Genomic DNA, 23,965 nt, shown 5'->3' with positions numbered 1-23,965 from the left:
GTCAGGAAGAAGGCCGGAGGGAAGGAAGGCTTGTTCCGGGACATGGAGGACAAATAATAACAGTAAGTTAACACACACTTGTCTGTTATTATATAAGTTAAAGAACCCAAACGGCGGTGTTTGTTTGTGTGAAGCCTGTAGTAGCGAGTAGCTGAAATCACGTACGTTAGCAGCTAAGCTAGCGGCTGCTAGTTAGCTTAGCTACGTTGGTATCGCCCAATCGATGCTGCCTTCACGTGCTAGTCGGAAGATCCGACTTCTCACTTGTGAAATCGGAATTGTTGTCATGTTCAAGTGCTTTGTTGTCGGGAACTGTGGACATGGTTACGTCAGCTAATGAAATAATGGGATTTATTTATTGGTTTGTGATTCTTTAGTGCTTTGTGAAGCTAGTAAATCACCACTTTTATCAGACGTACAGAAAAGAGAATATGCATGGCCACTGTGCACCCTGACACTGTGGATTCTAGCTCTATTTTTGCAGATTCAGGAAACCGTTAATTTCTGTGGCACAAGTATTTGTATCTATTTGGTAAAAGTGAGCCACTTTACTTAACCTTCTCACTGTTTCTTCAAAGGTCACCTTCTCTTGATGTTGGAAGTAAAGATGGTCCTCCCTGCACTCCATCGCCCTGTCATCATGTATTCTGCCGCCTGGAGCGATGCCTCGTTGCATCATCGTGAGCGCCCACAGCACAGTAGGTAACTCACAGCTAACGCCGTTGGCATTTTCCTTTTTTATTTTTCAGCAGTTTGTTTATGACAAAACTAGCAGGAGGACTCAGGGTGGCAGATATGCATTGAGTCATTTAGTCCTCGATGACTCATCAACTACGAAACAACAGCTTCAAACTTCAATGACATAAATTCTGTTTGTATAAATATATATACTAGTTCCCTGTGACTATCAGCTAAAAGTTTTGCCCCTTAAAGAGCATGAATGGATCATTTATTTGTCAACCACAACAAGGAGTCAGTTTGCTGCTGTTGTTTGAATATATTAACCTCCATTAACTTTCCACAAGAGGATTTGAGAGGTTAATTAATTACTAATTAATTATACAGGCAAAGGCTTTGGGTGGAGGTGGTGGAGTGGAAATAGTTGCTGTGCTTCTTGCAGAATGATATGAGGCAGCAATGTGGCTTCCTGGATAACTTCACCGCCGATTGAAAGGCTTTAAATTGTAATTGCAGCAACGGGCCGTTTATTACTTGCGGCACCGTTTGAATCTCTTTCAACGCAGAAGACGTAAATGTCATCCAACGTCTCTGTCGTCGTTTATGGCAAATTGCTGTTTACCTACAGAAGGGACCTGAGGACACATGATGGAAATACAAACATAACAACAAGATAATTCAGTCACACAAAGCCGTCATCCGACCAGTTAAAGCACTCTGAAGTAGGGCTGTTCGATTTTGCCTAAAAATAAAATCTCGATTTTGTTCTCTCAAAATCCGATTTTCGATTACGATTACGATTATTTTGTGAAATGACAAAAGGCAAAGAAATTATTTCAAATATGCTGCTTTTTTATTGAACATTTCCCCCATTGGGCTTTAAATGCAATTTGCTCTTATTAAACAAAAAATGAATGAATAAAGTGCAAAACTCTTTTTGTAAAATAAATAAAGTTTGAAAAAATATAAGAAAAAAATCAGCAAATCAGCACTTGCAAACATACAGTAAGTTATATTTCCAATTAAATAAAACAAGACATTTTCTAATTAAACTAAACTGGGTCTTTGCATGCTAAATAATAATGTAACCCATGAAGGAGGTAGAGGTGTGTGAAAAATCGATTTTACGAGTTTCACGTTTTAACATCGTTCTAAATACATAATCGCGATTACGATTTAAAATCGATTAATCGAACAGCCCTATTCTGAAGTATTACTGACAATAACACGAAGTAGAACTTTGTTGTGAAGGACATTAATTCTTCTGAACAGTCTCAGTTGAATAACCTCCTGTGACCTTTAGCTCAGTCAGTGTTGCTTTAGATATAAAGGCAGACAAATTGGTTCAAGGAGATACTTCAAACTGTGTTTTGGGGGTTTGATGGGAGGTCAAGAGGGTTTTAATGAATATGAAATGTATCATAACCCAATTCTACAAAGTGCATCAATGCAGAAACCCCTGTAGGAGGCTGCTTATCAATTATTTAAGGTGTTAATTACACACAATTTTCCTATTAGACAATATGTTTTTCAAGTTGTGATCATTGATGTAAATGCCAAAGTTCTTTTTACTTCATAGTGCAATAAGATGTTTAATTATCAGGTGTTATACCCTGAAGTAACAAAGGAGATATATTCATTATTAATACATTTTTTAATCTGAAAGTAGCAGGATTTCTGCCCGTTTAAAAGTATTTCCTCGTATTTACGGTATGCACAGTGGGATTGAACCTGATTCATTTTGCCCAATCATCACGTCCAAAAATAATATAATTTGAAAAATATAATTAAGTGTTCCGCGTGATTCCAATTTGGGTCTTTATTTCTCAAGGCAAGGAACCACGTGCCAATCCAGAAACATTATTTTTCTCATCCCATCAGCCTTTTATGGACAAACAAACAGCTTTTTTTTATTGTTGCAATATTTACAATAAGAGCTTCAAACCCATTTATATTCATGAGTGACTGAGGCATGAATATGGTTATTAAGGGAAAGCAAAACATGCAATGCAATGATTTCAATGCATTTGAAAGATGACACTCTTTTCAAAGCTTTGTCTATTTTTCTTACTTCTTTCAAAAGGCCTGAAATACACGAGTGCTGAGAAGAAAGCTTTTCATGCTAAAAACTTTCAACAATGTGTGTTCTACAGTCCACAGAAAACCACATGGGACAGCAGGATAATATCTATTTATTGTGGAACAACCACAATGTCTCAGTCTCAACAGTTGGATAGATTGCCATGAAAGGAATTGCCTGCATTTATGGCGTATTCATTTGCTGATCCCTTAATTTTCCGTCAAAATGTAACATTTAGAGGTAATTAGCAAGTGTTAGCATGCTGGCTATGATGGTGAAAGTTAGTGGGGGAGTCAGTAGTAGGCTCAATGCAAACAAATGGCAACATATAATCAATATTTTAATATATACTTTATTTTTGCTTAGATTTAATCAATGCAGCTTGAGCTGAACAGACCTGCAGGCGTTGTAGGTTTGAATGAATATGTCTCTGCTTGTTGTCACCGTTCCCCATCAACGCAGTAACAAATGTGAACGATGGGCCAAATCCACCCCGTAATAAATTCAGCACACCTGGGGAAAGTCTCAGAAGCTGTCGGAGCAGATCTGATCCGGTGGCTGTCACGGCTGTTTTACCGTACAGCCGTCTGGACCGAGTGCACACTGTGGAATAATGTCGGTAGTTAGAGTTGCACTGTTGGAATTATTGTATCCACTCACTGATTTTTACTGCTCTTGGTTTAGTGTGAGCTATAAAAAAAAGGTAGAGGAGAATTTAATGAGATTCTTACAGCTACTGTATATGGCACCATGCTGGTTTTTATAGGCTACGGCATCCCAGGAGAAACTCTATGGCCATTATTAAATCCGCTTGTGTATGCGTAGTGTCTTGAAACTTGATTGTGAGTGTATGTGTGTGAGAGAGAGTTTTAAAATGAAATCCCCCAAGCGAAAATCATTAATATGCATTTTCCCCCCACTTTTCATAACAATAAATTGGAAAAAATGCAAAAACAACACGACAACTTCATTCACATTAATAAAGTGTCAATCAAGCAGCCTTTTCTTGAGTCTCCGTCAAGATATCCCACAAGAGAACAGCTGAAATAGTATTAGATGAGAAAATACAATATGAAGACATCAATCAACACAAGGTGAAGAGAACACAATGGAAAATATACATAACAGGGAAGTTTAGTTTGTGTCATGTTGAATATAATTCATGTTTTGAAGTTTGTACAATATGTGAAGATGGACTTTTGTGTTCTAGATTTGATAAACTTTCTTCTTTAATTGTTTGGCAAATGACTACAAGAATCTCGTAAAACACTACGCCAAACCAAGAAACATAATCCATAATGTGGCGTATATACATGGTTAAACAAATGAGGTATAATGTGGTAATTAGTCAGCATAACAGGTGCTGGTAGGCAGCTTCTTTGGACACCACCAGGCTAGCCATTTCCCCCTGTTTCCAGTCTTTATGCTAAGCTAAGCTAACACTTGCTTAGCTTTCACTCCATACTGTGTTTAATGGACAGATATGAGAGATGTATCGTCTTCTCATTAGGCTCTCAAGAATAATGTGAATATGAATAATTAACTGAAGAGAAATAGTTTAATCTATTAGGAATATTATACATTTTTTAAATATTTGTTTTGACACGATTTCACAAATTATTTCAGGATTTTCCAGCAGTTCACCTTTTTAACATTTTTTGTCACAACACAGGTTTTCATTAGCATGGAAATATCTCTAATGGCACTCTATTTCCAATCATTGACATCATGAACCTGTAATCAGGGCGTCTTTGATCATCTCTTGTCTTTCTATCGGAGTCCTTTCTGTCGGTTTGATGCGCTTTGCTGCTTTGATGAGCTTTATGAGGCATCGCTCTTGACTGGGATTGGTTGACTTCTGTGCCATGTCATTTCCTTGCAGTGAGTCAAATCAAAATGATCTTTCATTCCCTACCTATGCATGTTTTTTGTTTTAAATCACTCCTCGTCTTTCAATCAGGTCAAACATGCAGACGGGGCCCACCCGTGGCAATTTGCATCAAAACAGAGAAATAATTGCAGCGATGATGGGCTTGCATGTTTGAATGTAATAACAGAGAGGTAAGATGGATGCAGCCCAGCACAGAAAACCACATCACCATTGCTGCATGGCGACGTCGTAGCTCTGTCTGGTAATGGTGATGGTATGTTGTGTAATGTAAAGAGCTTCATTCTTGCAGTGATTGAATTTTAAACGACCCTGGATCGAATTGGTTTAAGCTTAAAAAATGATTTGCTTCGCCGAAGCAACGGAGGAACAGAGTGAGCAAACGTGCTTTGAGAGTGGAGGGGCTTTCTAGTATATTGACCACCCTGAAAAATCCAGTTTATCACCCAATTTATTTAGCCTGTAGTCTTAAATAAAGTTCTGGTGTTCATTCTTTTAGACAACCATTTTTTTTTTCGTGTTTTGTGGAGCAAGTTTCAAATGAATCTGGTGATGTTGGTTCAGCAGTTAGTTATCAACCATCTGGGTTACGCTGATTTATTGAACACCGGATGCGAAATCCAAACTTGCTGGGCCATTAACTCCATGATAGCTTCTCACCCAGCGCTCACCGAAACCATTTCCTCTTTTTGCTTTCCGTTATGGTTGACCTGGAATTTATGGCCATTCAGAGGTTTTCTCCAACTGTTGACACACAAACACACCATAAAAATAGCTTTTATTTAATCATTCTAGGAGTGATTTTACGTTAAAGCTGCACGTATATATATTTGGGTAGAAATATGTCACTTTTAGAGACAAACCCGCAGAAATGATCACGATCTTGTGGTCTGTTTTAAATGAGCCTGTCATGTTTTCCCTTCAAAGGTTGCAGGATTATGAGTAATTGGGTGATCATTATCAAAGCGCCCCTCTCTATGTCAATTAACACCGAAAAAGCTGCTAATTAACCTTTCAACCACTCCTGACGTCTCATGGGAAATAAGGGCTGGACACCTCGGCCTGCTCGCTGATAAGTGCACTTGTCTGATCAGTTAAAAACCTTCCTCTTTCCACCTGCACCGCTTCTCCCCTCCGCTGTGCGAGCGAAAGGGCAATTGGTCCAGAACACCTAGGATGTCGGCTTCAATCACTTCCAAATGAGCTGACGTGACGTAGCCGACAGCAGCTGACTGTGATCCCACGGAGCCCAAGGGGAGGGCAGGGTAGAAATGATGCATTTAATAAACGGGGTGAAAGAGAACGCCACAACATAGATCATTGATCTGTTATACACACACCACCTTCACCGTTTGGGCTTCTTTTACTTTAAGGGTTTATCCAGTTACATTCTGGATGGTTGTACATGTCCCAGAGCACTCTCTGGCCTCCGCGGGGAGCTTTCAACATCTAAAGACATTCTCGTCACAAACCAATAAATAATGCCCTGTTGATTGAGATATTTGTCTGCTGAATCGATTTACAATCAGACCGGCAGTAAGTGAATCAGCCAGGCTTTGAATAATTCAGATTTATGTAAATTTGAATAAATAAGCTTTTCTCATTTTGCACTGGCCGTACTTCAAAGACAGAAAATCCATCTGACATTAATGACTTGATTGGAAGAAGTGTGTGTGTGTGTGTGTGTGTGTGTGTGTGTGTGTGTGTGTGTGTTAATTCTATGTATTTGAGCAGTAATAAGGACTGTTTTTCCACTCCACCAATTTGAAGTAAATGAGAGCTTTTTTGTTAATTAAAACTTATTACAACAAAGTATTTAATAATTTACGAGACACAAATTAAACCATGTTGTTAGACAGAAACGATGCAGTTCATTTAATGAAATGCATAATGAAAGATGATGATTTAGATTATGACTTGCTAAACAAAGAATAATTATTCCCAACTTACAATGTAATTGTTCAAAGGAAATAATAGAAGTACCTGGTAGTTAAATGCAAATGAGTGTGAAAGTCTGGGCCAAGGCCGATGAAACAATAACTGTCTTAAAAGCATTCTGCCCTTCATTCTTATCTTTATTGAATTTATGAAACATGCTTTAACAAACCTTTCACGTGAGACGTAGCTGCTTAAATACCCTTTTAGTCTGCTGTACAACTACCTCGTACTCCACATATCCCCATCTTCTGTATATAAAACACAAGAAGGTATTCTGCATGAAAAATCACAAGCCCTATTTAATTAGTATTTTAATTTAATGACTGCATTGTTTTTTCAATGTTAACATTTACACATAATTACATTTGTTATCTGATATATTTTCGAGGGGATCTTCTCCTGAATATTAATGACACAAGTAAATAGGATCTGAGTTCCCCAGCGGCTTACTTCTGAGAAAGATTATTGTGTTTCTTTACAAAGATTAGGATCTCTGCCTCGTTGCAGCTCAGGCTATTACTCTTCTCATCCCAGACGTGAGACTGTTTGTGCTGCACTGAGCACAGTCGTATTTATGTGCCTTTGGAAAAACAACAGAAAACAGAGGTGATTATTCGTACAGCCTCCTCTTGAGATGTGACTGGAACAAAGTCTTGCAAACTGCATGCCGCTGATCTTTCTCTGTGTAACACTCCCACACGGCCGGTGTTTTCTTTTATTCCTCAGCCAACCACACATGCATGTAACGACACCCTTTGACTTCTTACCGTATCCCATAAATGCACCGTACTTGTTCAGTCGAAGCTCTCCAGGCATTTTGGTAGCTATGATTCAAAATACAACATCAGGAGCAGCTTCAATCAAACGGCTTAAACTGTACACACACACACACACTCACTCCGTCCTTCACACTCACTGATGTTACACTGCACACAGTGGGTACCGACTCTGCAGTTTCGAAGAATAGCCACGAACAAAACGCAGAACAAAAGTTCCCTTTATTTTGTTATTTAAAACCTTTTATTTTGGAGTTGCAAAATGAGGAAATGTTGGGTTTCCATCAGTGGTAGCACGACTCGTCACAGTGCATCAATGCTCCAGACCTGTTCCTTCTCTCTGGAGATACATAGCCACGTAGCTTTCAAACATGGTGATGCTAAAACGGCAATTTTCTGGTAAACAAATGCTAAATGTGGTTGCCGTGTAAATATCTATAGCTATTATTACTATTGCATCAACCAGTTACCCAGACAGGAAGTGCATCTTATTTAAATCCACTGGAATATATACGAATATACAGTGGCTTTGGCTCGACCTGTGTTTAATGAATTGACCTCACGCCTTCCTGAGATCCAGACTCGAGCCCGGCGACCTCTGCATGCGGTCTGGCTGATCGGATCCCAAAGAGAGCAGTATCCGATCTCTGAACACTTTAGAGTTAATGCGTCCGCCATGATTGGATGACGAGTGTTAGCCACGGCCTATTATAGGCGAAGCGATTGTGACATTAGACAGCCGCCTAACAGGATTGCTTTCATTTGTCACATACAATGAAGGAACATAACTGGAGTGATTGACACTGACAACACAAGACTGTATTACCACGCAGGATTGACACTTTAGCTGCAGGCTGGGTGGCAAATGAAGGGGTTTAGAGGAGGATACAAACATGTAAATACCATTTAGCTGCCTCTCAACATCTGAAATTCAGTTTATGTGAATGCCCAAGGGACTAGGGCTGAGTGATTTTATCGATTCTGCGATATAAATCGATATTTTGTTTCCACAGAAAGTATCGATTTTTTAGCCACGAGTATCGATACATTAAGTCCCATTCAAATCCCCCTGGCACTCTGCTCGCTGCGCCGAGAGACGGCCGCGCAGGATCGCGGCGCCGAGAGACGGCTTCGCGTCTGGTCTGAACTGCACTATCGGTTAACAAAGGCGCCGAAAGGAAGCGTGCTTCGTTCGCGGTGCTTCAGCGGCCGCCCGGTTCACGCCGGCATGACGCCAGGTTCACACTAGCTGCTGCAAAGCGTCACGGCCACGGAAATCACACATGATCCGCTGCCCCCCAGTTCAGACCAGACGCGTATTTCTCCGCGACGGTCGACAAGTGCTTCTGCTCAGCTGTTATTCATTCAGAGCTATTTTTTTCATCGTGGGTAAGTAAATAACCTCATGAAATTAATAAGCCATATTACTGTAGACACCCAAATCCCCACCCCCCGCCCCGTAGCCAGCCCATTCCGTTGCTCTGTGTATGTGTGTGTGTGTGTGTGTGTGTGTGTGTGTGTGTGTGTGCTTTGTAAGTTACAGTTTGCACTTCAATAAATGTAACTTATTTTCTCACCACATATTTGATTTATTTTGTCCAGCATTTGCAAGCTGGAGACTCTCTGTCCAGTCAGAGCCATATATTGTGTAATTGATTCTTTCAGTTGATATTAATTCAATCCAAGTAATTGGAACACTCACAAGATGTCACCAAAATCACACTGTACCTTTTAAATCTTTCAGAAAATGATGTAAGTGTATCGAATTATATCGAATCGTATCGTTGACTGAATATCGTGATTTATATCGTATCGTGAGCTGAATATCGTATATCGTATCGTATCGTGAGATTAGTGTATCGCTACAGCCCTACAAGGGACTTAATGCACACGTTACTGTACAATTTATATTCTGGGGTCACTTGTTCTGTTCCCCGCTGGCTTACGGTATTATTTGTGAGCGCAGAGCAGCCGTTGAACCACCATTTACAATAGATGTTGTTCTGGGTGGAGATAAAAACAAATCCTCCTCTGCACTGAAGGCAGTGTAGTAGAGACCAGCATCACCACTGATACAGGCAGAGAAAATCAAAGATAGTCATGTTTTCAGACATGCCACTATGGAAATAAGTACTTTAAGTGTTTTTCTTGGTGGATTAATGTAGAAAAGTGTGTTCTAATGTTTAATGGAAGACCAAACCCCAACTTTTTAAAACATATTGTATCTTTATTGCATCTTTATTAGCCCAAACTGGAAATTAGATTCCTAATTTCAAACATTTTTATTTTATTATTGAAAATCAGGATGTAAATAATAAAACGTAGTGTAACTCAGAGGAGCTGCTTGTCACTTAAAGGAGAATAGTTGGTCCGCCTTAAAGGTCAGCCCACCCGAAGTGAGCCATTGTACCTCGCTTCAGGGCTAAACCCCTTCACTTTAATCAACAGGTAGCAGGCAAGACACGGGGAAGTTGGCTCGGGCCTTGAGGAGTCGTGGCATTTATTCAACATCACACACTCTGTCTCGACCGGTGACATCAGACCGACAGAAACCTTGACAGTATGTCAGGCAGACGAATTGATGCGGCGGAAACTTGACTTACTGCTCAACAGCTGAACTGAGGACTCCGTTTCCTGTTTTGTGCATAAACCCTGCAGCTGGTTGGGGTGCAACGCTGCGTCTGAACATCCAGGGTTTAGGTGTGCCCTGAGGACGAACACTGCTCTCTGATACATCGGCACAATAAAGTTTATTAAAGGAATCACGTCGCTGTCCTGAACCTCCGTACCTTCCTGGCTATTAGATGAAAGATAACGATGACTCACGCTCATCCAAACCCATACCTTCCCTATAATGTGTCCTCCTGAGGCGCTGGCACGTATTTCTGGCTGAGAAATGTTTCCCAGATACTTTGGGATGAAATGATTCAAACGGCCCTATAATTGCCTCGGGCGTGTAGTTGAGAGCATGTAAGGTCATCGGGTATCCGAACCCGGAGTGGAGTGCTCATTAGCAGGCTGGCCGTCAGGTTATTGACCATTAGTGCTGTGGGTACTTGCTGGTTGTCACCTCTATTAGCCTAAAGAGCAGTCTGGGGAGCTTCTGGTCCCAAAAGGTCTTCAGCAATATGAAGGTGGTTGATGCTGAATAATAGCTTTGATGCTCATACATAATTTATAGCTTTATTCACTGCAATGTATAAGAATCTCCATGTGTTTCACCCTGAAAAGGACTTCAAAATGATTGCTAAATAATCAAAAAATCAATCGGTGTTGTGGGGAATGCAATACTCAGCAGCTCCCACTTTTAATCCAGATGAATGCATTTATGGATCCACTTGCTAGAACATGCATGACAAAGGATATTGGCATTTTTCATGCGTTTTTTTTTTTTTTTTTTCTTCACTGACAAGAGACGTTTTGCAAAATGATTGTGATTTTCTGTCAGAAGGTGATCCACATGAATTCCCATAATAACAACTCAATATCGTTCAAAGTGACATCCACGTCAAGCGGTGGGAATTTGATGAGGATGCTCAATATATAAACATGATTTAGATAATATATGCAGTATACAGTATATATGTAGATACTTGTATTTCTCATTTCGTGTGCTCATAAACAGTGTCACCATGTTGATAACAGAAAATAACATATTAAACAACAGGGTGGGCGTCGAGGGACCGCGGGGTATGCTAACGTTAGCTAGCTATCAACTGGTTGCCGTGGTTTTTGATTGACACTTTTCTTGCTGTAAATGATTAATGTCAGTCTGGGTATTGTGAATGATCAATGGTCCTAAGTCGATTATCAGAGAATTTAAACAAATATATCAATCAAGTTGATCAAATAATTTGACAATTTATCAATCTTTTAAATTCACATCCATTTAATTATTTCCATCATTAATTGCTAAGCATTCTTATCACTTCCCTTTTCTTCAAATATGTTTATTTCTCCAGCTCTTCAGGCCATTTAACTTAAATGAAAACATTTTAGCTGTGAATGATGAACGTAAGACGAGGGGAAATTATGAAACAAGGCTGTTTTCATGATGTCACAAATTTTTATCAAATTTTTTAATTTCAAATCCAGTCTTTATTTCAAACCACATGAATTTACTTCACCTCCATTTCATCGTTAACAGATACAACAACTGTTTATTAATGTTCATGTACAACTAGAACAATTATTTATCTTTTTTTTATTTAATTTTGACTGAATCATGTGAAGACGGATCAACTCAACGGCCCTTAACTTGCCATTAAAAAAGAATATCACAGGTGACCTCAGGTGATCATTCACCTTAAAATTGACTTCCTTTCAGCCAGGAGAAAGTTAATTCCTTGACAGACTATTTATTCTTTGCCTGGTGTTCTGATTAACAGCCACTGCCCTGCGTGCTTTAGACATTAGAGGGTTTTGTTATTGGCTGATGGATGCGTGGTGTGTTCCACTTTGACAGGGCTTATTAGTAAGAGTAATGCCTGCTGTCTCCACGCCACCTCTGGCCTCCGACTAATTGTGTGTGTTGCTGTGTGGGATGTGCTGTTTGGGTTTGCTCGTCATAGTTAAGAATAGAGGCAAGTGTGTCACGCTGGCGGGTGGACGCCTGAACACCTCAGCGAGAGATCGGGGGAACATCTGCTGCCACCACTCAGCTGAAATGCATGATACCTTACAGGAAAACAGCTGAAGAAGGGAAAGAATACATCATGAGCAGCACAGGGAGACATAGTAGGCATCGGAGCTTCTTCCTTTAAATGTTAGTGAATACAGTGTCAGTCTTTTATGTATTTATTTAATCTCAGAATCTCATGAATAATTTCTAAAATGACTCCCAACACACTGTTTAGCTTTTGTGCAAAGACACATTCATCAGGTTGATTCTGTAAAGCAAAATTCACTTTAAATCTTAAATATAGAATCATTTTTTGTTTAAATCATCTACGAATTTTAAACATTTTTTCAATAGAAAAACAGACATTTGGTTTTAGCACTTGTGGCTCTTTAGTCATAAACAAGTTCATTAACGAGCCGAAATCAAGTCTGCGGTGTAGTTGATGGTGTTGAAGCGTTCAGGTGTGTGATTATACGTCTCCCTGCTTCCTCGGCTCCTCCACCAGCAAATACACAAAGAGCCTAATTGGCTCGGCCATCATCGTGGGCTGCACCTGGCACTCAATCCCCACTCTCTTTCCCCTCCGAGACGGCAGGAATATATCTGTGAAGCACGTCTGCAATGCAATCTGGTGGTTTTTACAATATTCATAACGTGGCTGTGTGATTGATGTTGATGCAGTATGGCTCTATCTGACTTCGCCTGGATGCATAAATATTGAATATAACTCTCCTCCTGTAGGTTGCAGGTGTGTAACTTTAAGCCCAGTGGAATCCATTCCACATGGAATTAAAGAAACATCCGACTTGAATTTTCCTACTTTTTTAACAAGAATATAATATCTGACGACACATTTTCATGGAGAGCAATAAACAGTTGGAGTATTGGAGGGGAGACATTTGAATTGGTCCAAAAGAAGGAGTTTTTGTTGATTTATTTTGCTATAAATATAAATACATAAAAGTAGATATATACTGTAGAAACAGCAGAAGGCTACAAACCAATAGAAAAGCGGCAGTTAAACCTCAAAAGGTGGAAAACGTGATGAAAATGTGACGTTTATGTTTGTTTCATGTATAAATTTGAGAAATGTTACAATCTCCTCAACGCTCCACACAGATCTGCTGTTTGGTTTGACAACTACGTCACATTGTTCAGGATTTATTCACTATGACAGTTTTTTTTTTAATTCATACACCACTTTTTCCACACAAAAGTTCCATAAAATCCTCTTGAGATTTTTCAACGTTTCCACAATGTGAAATTTGAAAGCCTGCATGAAAACCATATCCAGCTTCTCTGCAGTTGAATCTTGAAACTGATTGAGATGCCACTGACTTGGTGTTCCCTCGCTGCCTTCGACCGCTCATTTTCCAGTGCCTTAATCAGATTATAGTCTTTGCTATCTGGTTTATTTTGGACGGGAATCTATGAAAATCGACGGCGTAAGTAAAGAGTTTCTTTTCATGGCTCTCAGCATGTCGGCTCCTTTTGAAAACAGATTAATGACACCACTGATGCAGCCTTGCTTAATAGGATTTATAGCTTGTTCACACTGATGGATTAACCACATCAAATATCTGGAAGTCTCCTCCTGTTTATGATGTTCACAAACAAATGCAAATGAGCTCTTAAGTTACTACGTGGCAAACCGGAATCAAAAATATCTCAATTTAATGTTTATTTTATGTTTTTTATCGGAATGTAACTACATTATTGGTATCATTTTGGATTATTCTACTGATTATTTCGAGAATAGTGGTGTCAATCATTCTCAAATTGACTAATTGTTTCAGCTCTACTTGTAGAAACTCTTGTTTTTGAGGGTGCAGACCAGGAGACCTTTTCCTGAAACAGGAAATACATATTTAAATGTATTGGTTAAGGCCTCAAAAGGTCTTTTTCAAGAGGACACTTTGACATGTCCCAGTAGGAAGAGCACAGGTGCTGAAATCATTGATTGCTGAATCCCATTAAGCCTCTTTGCCATGTCAGGTCATCTCTATTTGCCACTGCAGCTTTCAGAACAGGCTTTTAATGTCAGAATATGATTCACCTGCAGTGACTGAACACACACTGACACTAAAGCATGTATATAAAGCATGCTTAATGAAATGTAACCAGCCGAGGAGCATGTGGGCTTTAAAAGAGGACCGTATCCTTATCTGCCCCAGCCCATGAAAACAGGCCATCTGTGTGTTGTAAAGACCAGCCAGTTTTCATGATTGTTTCAGGCTTCTCACTATTTACTGGAAGTGTGACACACAACGGCTCTGAAGTGCTTCTCCCTAGAGAGGCTCCACAAGTATGCCAAAGCCTTTTGTCACGACAGGTTGTTGTTTGAGCTGCGTTTAAAATGTTGCACCGTTTTCTGAATCTCGGTGGGATTCGATTTCTATTTTTATCCTCCTTCGCTGTATTCATACATCCATTCAATCTTTCTGTGTCTCAGCGGCACGCCATACTGTCATTATTCTCCCAGAAGCACTCTGGTCACTTAAAGCTCCATGCGAATGAGAGCCAAGGCTACAGGAGCCAAACTGCTCACAGATGCAGCTGATGTGTCGAATCCATGTTTAGAGCTAATTGTCACAGCAGCTGGGTTTTTAGGAAGGAGATGGAAATTAACACTTTACAGCCTCCAAACGAGGTTTTTCTCTGGCACAGAGAGAAATTACCATCCCATCACATTTTTACTCTTTTAAATCCTGTCACAAGCAAAAATAAGAGTCTCACTTGAAAAACCTAGAGGCGACATATAGTGACAGAATGATCAGGGTGGAAAAAGGCCAGGTCTCGCCCTCTCCGTATTATGAGGAAAAATGAAATAAATGGTTGTGTCGGACTCTCCTGTGAGGAAAAGTCCCGGGAGGCTTCACTTCATCCTTTTGTTGTAACTTCAAAGTGTATTTCACAGGCACAATCTTAACCCCCCCACCCCTCCTCAGATCAGTCGGTGGCGTGGTCTGCCGTCTGCTGCTTTTAATGTTCTGGAGAATTCACACCGGATCTCATTCACCAACCAGTGTAAGAACAGAATCTGCACTTAATGCACATTGGTGCTGACATGGGTTTTAGTCCCTTTCTACAGTTATATAATACAGGAGTTTTGGGATTATAATTGGGACAGAATCATTTCTATAATGCTGTTTAAATAGTAATCAAGTAGTCTGATTACTGTGTTCATTTTAGGACTTTTTCATATATGATATCATATGGACCGACAGTTTATTTTCATGCTTGTTAAATATTTAGAAATGTGCTGAAAACAACACCAATCAGCAGCTTAGTTGCCTATTTACACTACTGATGCTACTTACTTTACTTCATTCTTCATAGTGTATTTTGGATTATACACACAGTCAAAACAATTCAGTGAATGGTGAAGCTGTTGGTTTCATTTCTTTATATTCAAAGAGTAAGCTGCAAAAATGTAGAAAAAGCTACCTAATTGGGTTTGATAGTGTGATTTTGTTGCCCACGTTTTAATGTGTAAACCGGTCATTTCTGAGTTGAGCTTCAGAACCAGAAGCAAATTTAAATCCAAAATATTTTGTCATTTTGAAACCCCTGAATTGAGTATGCATGGCAGGTAGATATTAGGTCTCTCCAGTCTGATATTGCCGTCTTTCCTTCCTACTGCGTTCCTTGTTAGTTGGAGCATACGTGCATAGTATGCAGTACGTGGCGTGAATAATTTAACAGGAAATTGCTGTTATTCTTCTTGCTGCAAATATCCTGCCCATCACAATAACCTCACAACCGTCATTATCCCTGAAATCCGTTTCAAATGTTTCTATTCCGTCCAGTACTTCTTGTGTAATCTGCCGCTAATTCAAACGCATCCGTCATCCACCAGCCTGCTCACAGCACACCTTGTTGTTAAACCAGACATCCCATAATGCACCAAGCAGACCAGAGAGAATGCTCAGAATAGAAATGTGCACATAACAGTCAATTAATTTCCGTCGCGCCCTGTTCTCACCCTTAAAGCGCTGCCATTGTTCATTCCTAACCCGGGTCGAGCGGCTCATCTGGCTCAGCCGGAGCGAGAAGTCGCGAGGTCGGGAGAAAGTCACATCGTCGACGTACGTTTCACAATATCTCCGCCTTATTTGTCTCACCCGTGGCCGAAGCGGTTGAGCCGGATTTATCAGTCAGACAGAGATCAGATGGAGGATCATGAGGATGTAGGGTGGTAACAAATGACAGGAATGGGTCTCAAATTGGGTTTTGGTCAGACAGGCCTGCGGGGGCAGAGTCTCAGAGCTTGTACAGCTCCGGTTCAAACCCTGCTGATGGTATCAGAGCCAGCTCCATCCGATGCTGAAGCTAATGAGGAGGGATTCCCCTTCAGGGGTCATTTAAGAGACAAAAACCTCCACGTAGAAACAAGTGTGCTGGTTGATACGGAGATCTAAATACAAGCAGAACACAACATGCTTAAGGAATTGTGCTTTATTAAAGAAGATAAAAATATTTATTTTACTGGTAACGAGTACAAAACCAATTTTTGTTGCTTTTTTGACATATTGTCGAGTTCATTTAATGAGCCTATTGCAGAGCTTTTGGGATCAAAGCATTTGGGTGTTCATCGTCAAACTCCGTGTGACAACTCCACACTGAGCAGGCAGTTTGTATTACACTAGGTACTTCATTAAGCTGTAGCTGGAGGTACATTTTAATTAGTGCAGAGTAAGAGAGCTGTCTCTGACTGTAGACATCTCTGTGTGTTGTTACCAGTTACGTTTTTTCATTCGCGACGCACCATTTAAACCAAATCTATAGCATTTTCTCTTTTCACGTTGCAATCGATGGACTTCAGTCACTCCATCACTCAGCTCTGATTTTAGTGGTTGTCAAGCAGAGTATGAATCAATAACAACATGCCAAGCCTCTGTCGCCCGTCTTTACGCGCTGATAATTCATCCGCCGCTGACGGGACCTAATAGAAATGCACTTCCAGCACCTTTAACTGCTTGATATATGTATTAATATTTGCCTGACCAGTTTCCCCCAGAAGCAGCTGTGTAATGGATGAGAGCAAATGACTGTCACACTTGGAAAATGCCAGTTCCCAGCGATATGCTGCTGGATTCCAAATTTTAATGGTCCATATGGAGAAAAAGATCATTAGGTCGCCCACATCATGTCATTTCTATCATGCCGTATTGATGGTAGCTCAACCAGAGAACATTAACAACATAAGTTTGTGTCTGATGAACATCCTGTAGCTTTATGGTATGCCAGTGGTGGAAAAAAGTTGCATCAAAATAAAGCACTCATTTCCAGAATGGCCCAATTCACAATATATTATCTTATTCAAGTATAATTAATGAAAACTGACTCATAGTAGTACATTTTCTAATCCAAAGTTTGTTTGTACCTATACCACCTTTTTTAAAATTTTCTAAAGCATTTGTAGATCTTTTTTTTTTTTTTGTACTGGTGATTCAATCAGGAGATTCATAGAAGAGAAAATGAATGAGACTTAGAGGCTGTATCCGAAACCGCATACTATACTGCTAGTACGTACTGATTTGGCCAAAATGTAGTATGCAGTATGCAGTATGCAAACAAAACAACAAGCCCTCCAACTCATACGACCACAGTTGTCGTTGGTCCATGCACTCGAATACGACCTCCTGGAGCGTATTGCGGAGATTCTTCCGCAACGATAGTAGTGGTTAAGGTTAGGGTTAGGTCGACGTGTGGGGGGGGTCTCTGCCGATGATGCACGCGCGGGGGGGGGGGGGTTAGCGCGGGGGGCGCGCGGGGGCGCGGGGGGGGGGGGGTAGCGCGGGGGGCGCGCGGGGGCGCGCGGGATGGGGGTTTAGGGGGGGGGGGGTTGCGCGGGGGGGCGCGCGGGGGCGCGCGGGGGGGGGGGGGTGATTGACGGGGGGCGCGCGGGGGGGGGGTAGCGCGGGGGGCGCGCGGGGGCGCGCGGGGGGGGGGGGGGGTGGGGGGTGGGGGTGGGGGGGGGGGTAGGGTGGGGGTGGGGAGGGTGTGGGGGGAAGATGTCGTGGAATCGGGGTAGGTTTAGGTCGACGTGTGGGGGGGGCTAGAGGGCGCGCTATTTTGAAACGTAACATATGGTCGTAATTCGGTGCTTGACACACGACCTATGTGGTCGTTTTCTCGAGGAGGACAGTCTGAAACAAAAGCAAAATCTGCAGTATGCGAAAAGTTCCCGGATGTCGTACTGATTCGGAGAATATTTCCAGTATGCATCCGACCAGTCTACTCTGCCTACTGTTTCCCACAATGCAATGCGCTGGAGCCTGGATAAATCGAGTAATGACGGAGCAAGAGAGCGTTTCCAGGGGAATGCAAACACCGGAGCAGTACGGCGTTTATATTTGTTATATTTGTTTACATAAGTACAGTGCATAGGCTACTTGATTATTGTGACGAAAGCTATATAGGTACAATAGAAATCCAGGCTGTTGTACATATGAAATGAAAAAAGTACTCTGTTAATTCAAACTTTTTTTTTATTAATATTTGGTGATTTCTGTACATGCAGAGCTCCCGAGACAGCGCTATATACTGTATACTGTCCACTACAAACAGCGGTTAAGATAACTGGCTTGCTGTCTCCCCCGGGACGACGACGCATGTTGGCCGGCGGAACACCTCTGGAGACGGGCAGCTGCCTCTGAGACGACCCGCTCCTTCCGGAGCTTCACTTCTCCGAAAACATCGAGGCAAATTACTAAACAGCCGTCATTTGGGTAAACTAACCGCACATTGGGGATCTAAACGGTTACTTTCTCGCATGAAAAAATATAAAAATTTAATAAAGTGACATAATAACAGCGCTACAGCGGGAAATAAAACAGCTTTGCGCCTGTTTTACAACTACCGCTGCCGGTCGCCACAAAATGCATTCTGGGAAACTTGCATACTGCATACCGCGGTGTGAACGGCGTCGGTCTGCTGAAGTAGCATACTGAATCCCACATTCAGTACGCAGTATACAGTATAACGCAGTATGTAGTAGGCAGTACGGTAGTATGCGGTTTCAAATACAGCCATAGACTTATTCTATTGCAGTATTTGAAACTTGGGTCGTTAAAATTGGAGAAACCGGGGGGAGAGAGTCAGTTTTATTTTAAAAATGATCCAAACCGAAGCCCAGTGAAAGTAGCTCGCAGCACAAGCTCCAAAAGCCGCTAAATCTTAAAGGAAAGTCACCAAGTCTGCAAAACTGACAACCTTCAGGCATCCCTCCCCCAAAATGATCATTACGAATGTAAATGTCAAGCAATAAGTGCACGATCAGAGTCCTCACAGGCAGGTAGGCTGTCTAGTCATTTAATTCTGTCCACAGACACGTCTGAACTATCGGATTGCTGTAATAATTCAAAAGTCTAATTGTGGGGAAGTCGGGGGAGCTTTTTTGGGACCATTAAATTAAAGGCTAATCTTATTGGTGTAATCAGATTACACAGCTCGTTCCTGCACACATCTCAGGACAGATATAATTCATGTTCTCCCAGGTAACCGATCTAATGAAATGAGGCCATTAAGCACAATGTCCCACAGTGTTATTAATATGCTTCCGTGTCCCTGATAATGCCCCCCAAAAGCTTTAGTGCATTAGCGGCATGTTGATGAAACCATATTAATAACAGGGCAACACAACAGGTTTTTTCAGGATGGCTGCTTGTTCTTTTAGCCTAATGCACAGCAGCATTAGCCTCAGTGCTTGGATTATAAAACGTAAAGTCCAATCAGTGCCACTCCAGCTATATGTTATTAAGTGCAGAGTGAAAAAAACACAGCCTGCAGCGTCTCAGCTCAGCATCGTGGTGATTTATTACGTTAACTCCTCCGACGGTTGCCGTTCATTTTCTGTTGAACTACAAAACCACCGCCACAAACACACATTGACTCTTAATGTGTAATAGAGCATTCATTATTAAGCAGCCACATTATAAAGCAATAATTATGGCGCAGCCATGCTAATCTTCATTTTCATATTTGGGTTTCTTCCTGATTTATGAGGCTCGTAGAGCTCAGACACGCTGAGTGGATTATTTTATTATTTTCTTCCCCCAGAAAATCTAAATTAAGTAATATTCCAAGCCTTCGTAAAAGGTCATCACTCAATCTGGTCCGACTGCTGACTATGGATGTCATGGAAACGTGCAGACAAGTGATTCACTGCACAGCCAACACGCCGCATCATACCTCCATCTGTGTGGTGTGTGTCGGTGACTGTGTGCACCGATCCGTAGACGAGGGAGGGAGCTGCTCTGATGCACACATGGTTTCTCAAAAATATTAGAATGTGGAACAGAGTCTGACTTATGCATGATGTGTTTTTGAGAAGGCGAGGAGGCGATGGTGGGCAGAAGTGTGGCCTTTCCACCAAACAAGCTCAGCCTCTCTACGAAGTTAAAGATACGTAATCAACCCCTTTATTATTATTTGATACTGCTATTGATACTTTCATTCTGCCCAAACTGAGTGTGATGCAATGTTTTGTACCATATGTTGTCTAGTCTGTGTTTATATAATTATCCAATGAGCGGCACTGATGAACCTGCCCTAACAGAGAAGGGACAGATTGGGAGATTTGAGGGCATTAGTCAGATTTCCATCCAAATTCAGTGCAAATATTAGCAGAAAACCTGCTAAACCCCCAGTGATTTAATGCATGTTTCCATCCGCTGCTGTTGTGAACATAAGGAGTCAAGATTAACAGCTGGTGGCGCTAATTCTCCAGTCTTGTACGGAAGATGAGGGCAGACAAAATTAAACTAAGTGAAGCTATTTTAAGCTGTTTTAAGAAATACATACCTGCACCACATTTCCTTTGATTGTTCGCTAGGTTTTGGATAGAGCCCTGTAGTGTTTTGGTATTATTACATCTGCAGTGTCAGCGTTGGATCTGCTGTGAAGCGACAACAAATACATGTTTGTCCTGTCTTACTCTCGCTATCTCTCTTTTTTTACAAGAGATATCACGATGAAACCCACAGTACTGTTGTTCTGTTCAGGCCGTCAGCTGAGCATCGTTTTTATGTGGAACAACTCAAATCTCAGGGGCACGATCGTGCTTTTTCATTGCAGAGAGTAATAAAATATATCTTAATGAGCTGTTGAGATTGTATCTCGTAGAAATAAAGCAGCTTAATTCCCGATATTAAATTGTGAATAAGACAACCAAGTTTTTTCTTCTATATTTTCATTTTATCTAAGCGTTAATACAATTATTTTTAGATTGGCCCTTTTTTTTTTGTCTCAATGTTTAATATTTATATTGTCAAGTGTTATTGTGTCCCCCCCCCCCCCCCCCCCCCCCCCACCTGCCTTTATGTCTGCATCAGTAAACTGATAATCATAATTATGTTATTACTTTGTCAAAATGATTAACCAATTCATGTAATGAGCGTTAAAGAGGCTGTTATTTCTCTGTAGCGTGGAGGATGTAACTCTACATAAAATAGGTGAATGACGATTGAACCATCTGTTCCCGTCACTGACATCATGATCAGCAGCTACACACCCGATGCCAACGACACCATGTGACGATGTTGCATTGAAGCTATGTTTGTGTGTATTTGGTCCAAACTGTCATTGACAGGAAGAAAAAAATGTTGCTGTCAGGCACTAAATTGCTCCGTAAATCATTTTATTTTTTAAATAAGTTGTGATGTCATGACATTTGCCGTCACCACATCTGGACCTACTGAAAAGAGACTTTTTTTATCCATATTTTTATTGGGAAACATTCCCAGCAGTGAATGTGCAGAAGCGTGCCAATATCACTCATCAGCTGTTGGAATAACATGTTTTAAAATGTTCCTGTATTAGGAACTGATGCGTAGCAAACTTGGCCGTCTAGTTTTTCACTTTCCCGGTGGAATACAGTGAAAAAATGTGACAGATGTTGCATAAAGGCACATGTCACTGATGAAACAGTACAAGTTATAAATATGAATATAGAGGCGCATGCGGTTTGATGAACACTTTATATGTAAAATGGACTTAACCCTTTTAAATATATGTTTTTTGCTAATTTGTGTCGATAACTGTCAAAATGCAAAACAGCATGCTGTCAATCATTTTCTCAGGACTCAAAAAGCATAGTTTAATCCTGCTTCTCCTAGTTACTGTTGCACTTCTTGGACAGACTTTTATTTCTTGAAGCTTGAAAACGACGGCATTTCGTCCAAAATTGTATACTTTGCACTAATTACTCAATGTGTGTACCGTTCATCATACTTTTGTGTGAATAGACAGGAGGATGCATCTGTTTGGACGCCCTGAACTGTAATTATCACGTCACTTCCTGAGCTTAATAGCTGATTGGAAACGCGTAACCATAGTGATATATATAATAAAACCAGTTTAAATGATAGTGCTAGTATGATGAGCATGAAGAGGAACCATAGAAGAGTGTAATTCCATTCTAACATAACTGTTTGGCTGCTTAAGTGTGATATAGGGAACACTCTCCATCTAGCTTCCTGGTGCAAGTGTTGGCACCGAGAGGCGTCATCGTGAACGGAGGACATCAAAAAACTAAAAGCAGGTTGAAGTGCTTCAATCCAATCATCAAAACCCAGAAACTTCTGATGTGCACTGAAGCAACCGTGCGTGCCGGAAACGTTGGATGTGGCGCGCTGGCATGTATTATGAACCACATACGTCCACTGATGTATTCAGTTTGAGCCGTCAAGGCCAAGTGCGGTATGCATATGAATTCATGCGTGCATGTGGGGGGGAAATACGTGTTTCTGTGAAGCGGAGCAGCTGAGAAACACATCAACGTGCCTATTGATCCTATTGACAGCTCTCAGTTCTCATTTATTCGCAGGCATCCATCAAAAAGTCGTGGGTTCTCTTGTTGACGGTCGGTTGAAGATCACACAGAGGAGGTTCAGTGCACCTTGATCGCCACGACAACGGTTGAATAAAGCAGGACTTCATCCGAGTGAATGCATAAAGGTTTGTGATTGTCTGATGCTAAACACATTTTTAAGGCCAAATCAGTCGCTGCGAGACGAGGTCGTTTATTTTTTATAGTGTGATACGAGGACAGTCCAGTTCAACTCCAGCAAACAAACTAAAACATGATTTATTTTTACAGGAATATATATTTTTTATAATAATAATAATGAAGCTGAATTGACCATTCAGGAAAAACACAAAATTTCGCCTGTGTTATGGTGTATAAACGGTATAAAATTGGCTTTGAGTTTTAACAGTCTGCACGGAAATAGTGATGATTTTCAGAAAAATGCTCCCATGAGTTCAGGCTTGTTTATAATACTATTGTTCAGCATTTAATTTACTTTGTAAAATGATATTTAAACATCAACTCTAACATAGTTTATATGAGGACACATTTGATTCTGAGTAATGATTTATCTTCTCCTGTAAAAGTCTCTTGTCCTCACCCGCCTCATCATTTCTGGCCTCTTTCCACAACATTCCATCACCTCCATCGTCTCCAACTTTTTCACCACATCAACCACTAAATTCTCCAACTTTCCCCGTCTCTCTCTCTCTCTCTTTGATGCAGAGGACCGTCTGCGTGCGGTCCAATCCCTCAGCCATTGATTGTAAACGTCCCGCTCGTTCACAGCGCACACTCAGCGTTTTCGGAGATGATCGGCTGCTCCTCTGGGTCATAGATCAGACGCGGTCCGCCCCGCGGGCTCCACACCTCAAGGTGGACGTCATAAACACCTACAGTATGAATGTGCTTTATGGGGGACTTTTGTCGCATTCACATATCTGGATGAGTTTGAGTAGGAAAATATGTTTATCAATTAAACTATGATGTCAAGCCTGTTTTATTTATAAAGCCCAATATCAGAAATTGGCCTCAAAGGGCTTTTTCATCCAAAAACATGTTGCGACTGTAAAACACTTCCTCTGTTTTCTGTCTTGCTCTAAACTTGTGTCTCATTTTAGTGTTATACATATACAATATATAGGATATTTATAACACGTTTGTTTGAGGC

The 23,965-nt window shown here is 40.9% G+C and overlaps 1 long non-coding RNA gene across 1 annotated transcript; it reads left to right on the top strand.

Moving 5' to 3' along the window:
• Window positions 1-22,930, top strand: LOC311028701. Its single transcript, XR_014598768.1, has 3 exons — window positions 1-62; window positions 579-702; window positions 22,813-22,930. It is a non-coding gene; the product is annotated as an uncharacterized lncRNA (long non-coding RNA).
• The last annotated feature ends 1,035 nt before the right edge of the window (window positions 22,931-23,965 follow it).

Source organism: Eutrigla gurnardus (genome assembly GCF_963514095.1).
Source record: "Eutrigla gurnardus genome assembly, chromosome: 18".
Lineage (NCBI taxonomy): Eukaryota > Metazoa > Chordata > Actinopteri > Perciformes > Triglidae > Eutrigla > Eutrigla gurnardus.
Note: the sequence above shows the minus strand (reverse complement) of the source record. Positions and strands in the feature narration are given on the sequence as shown.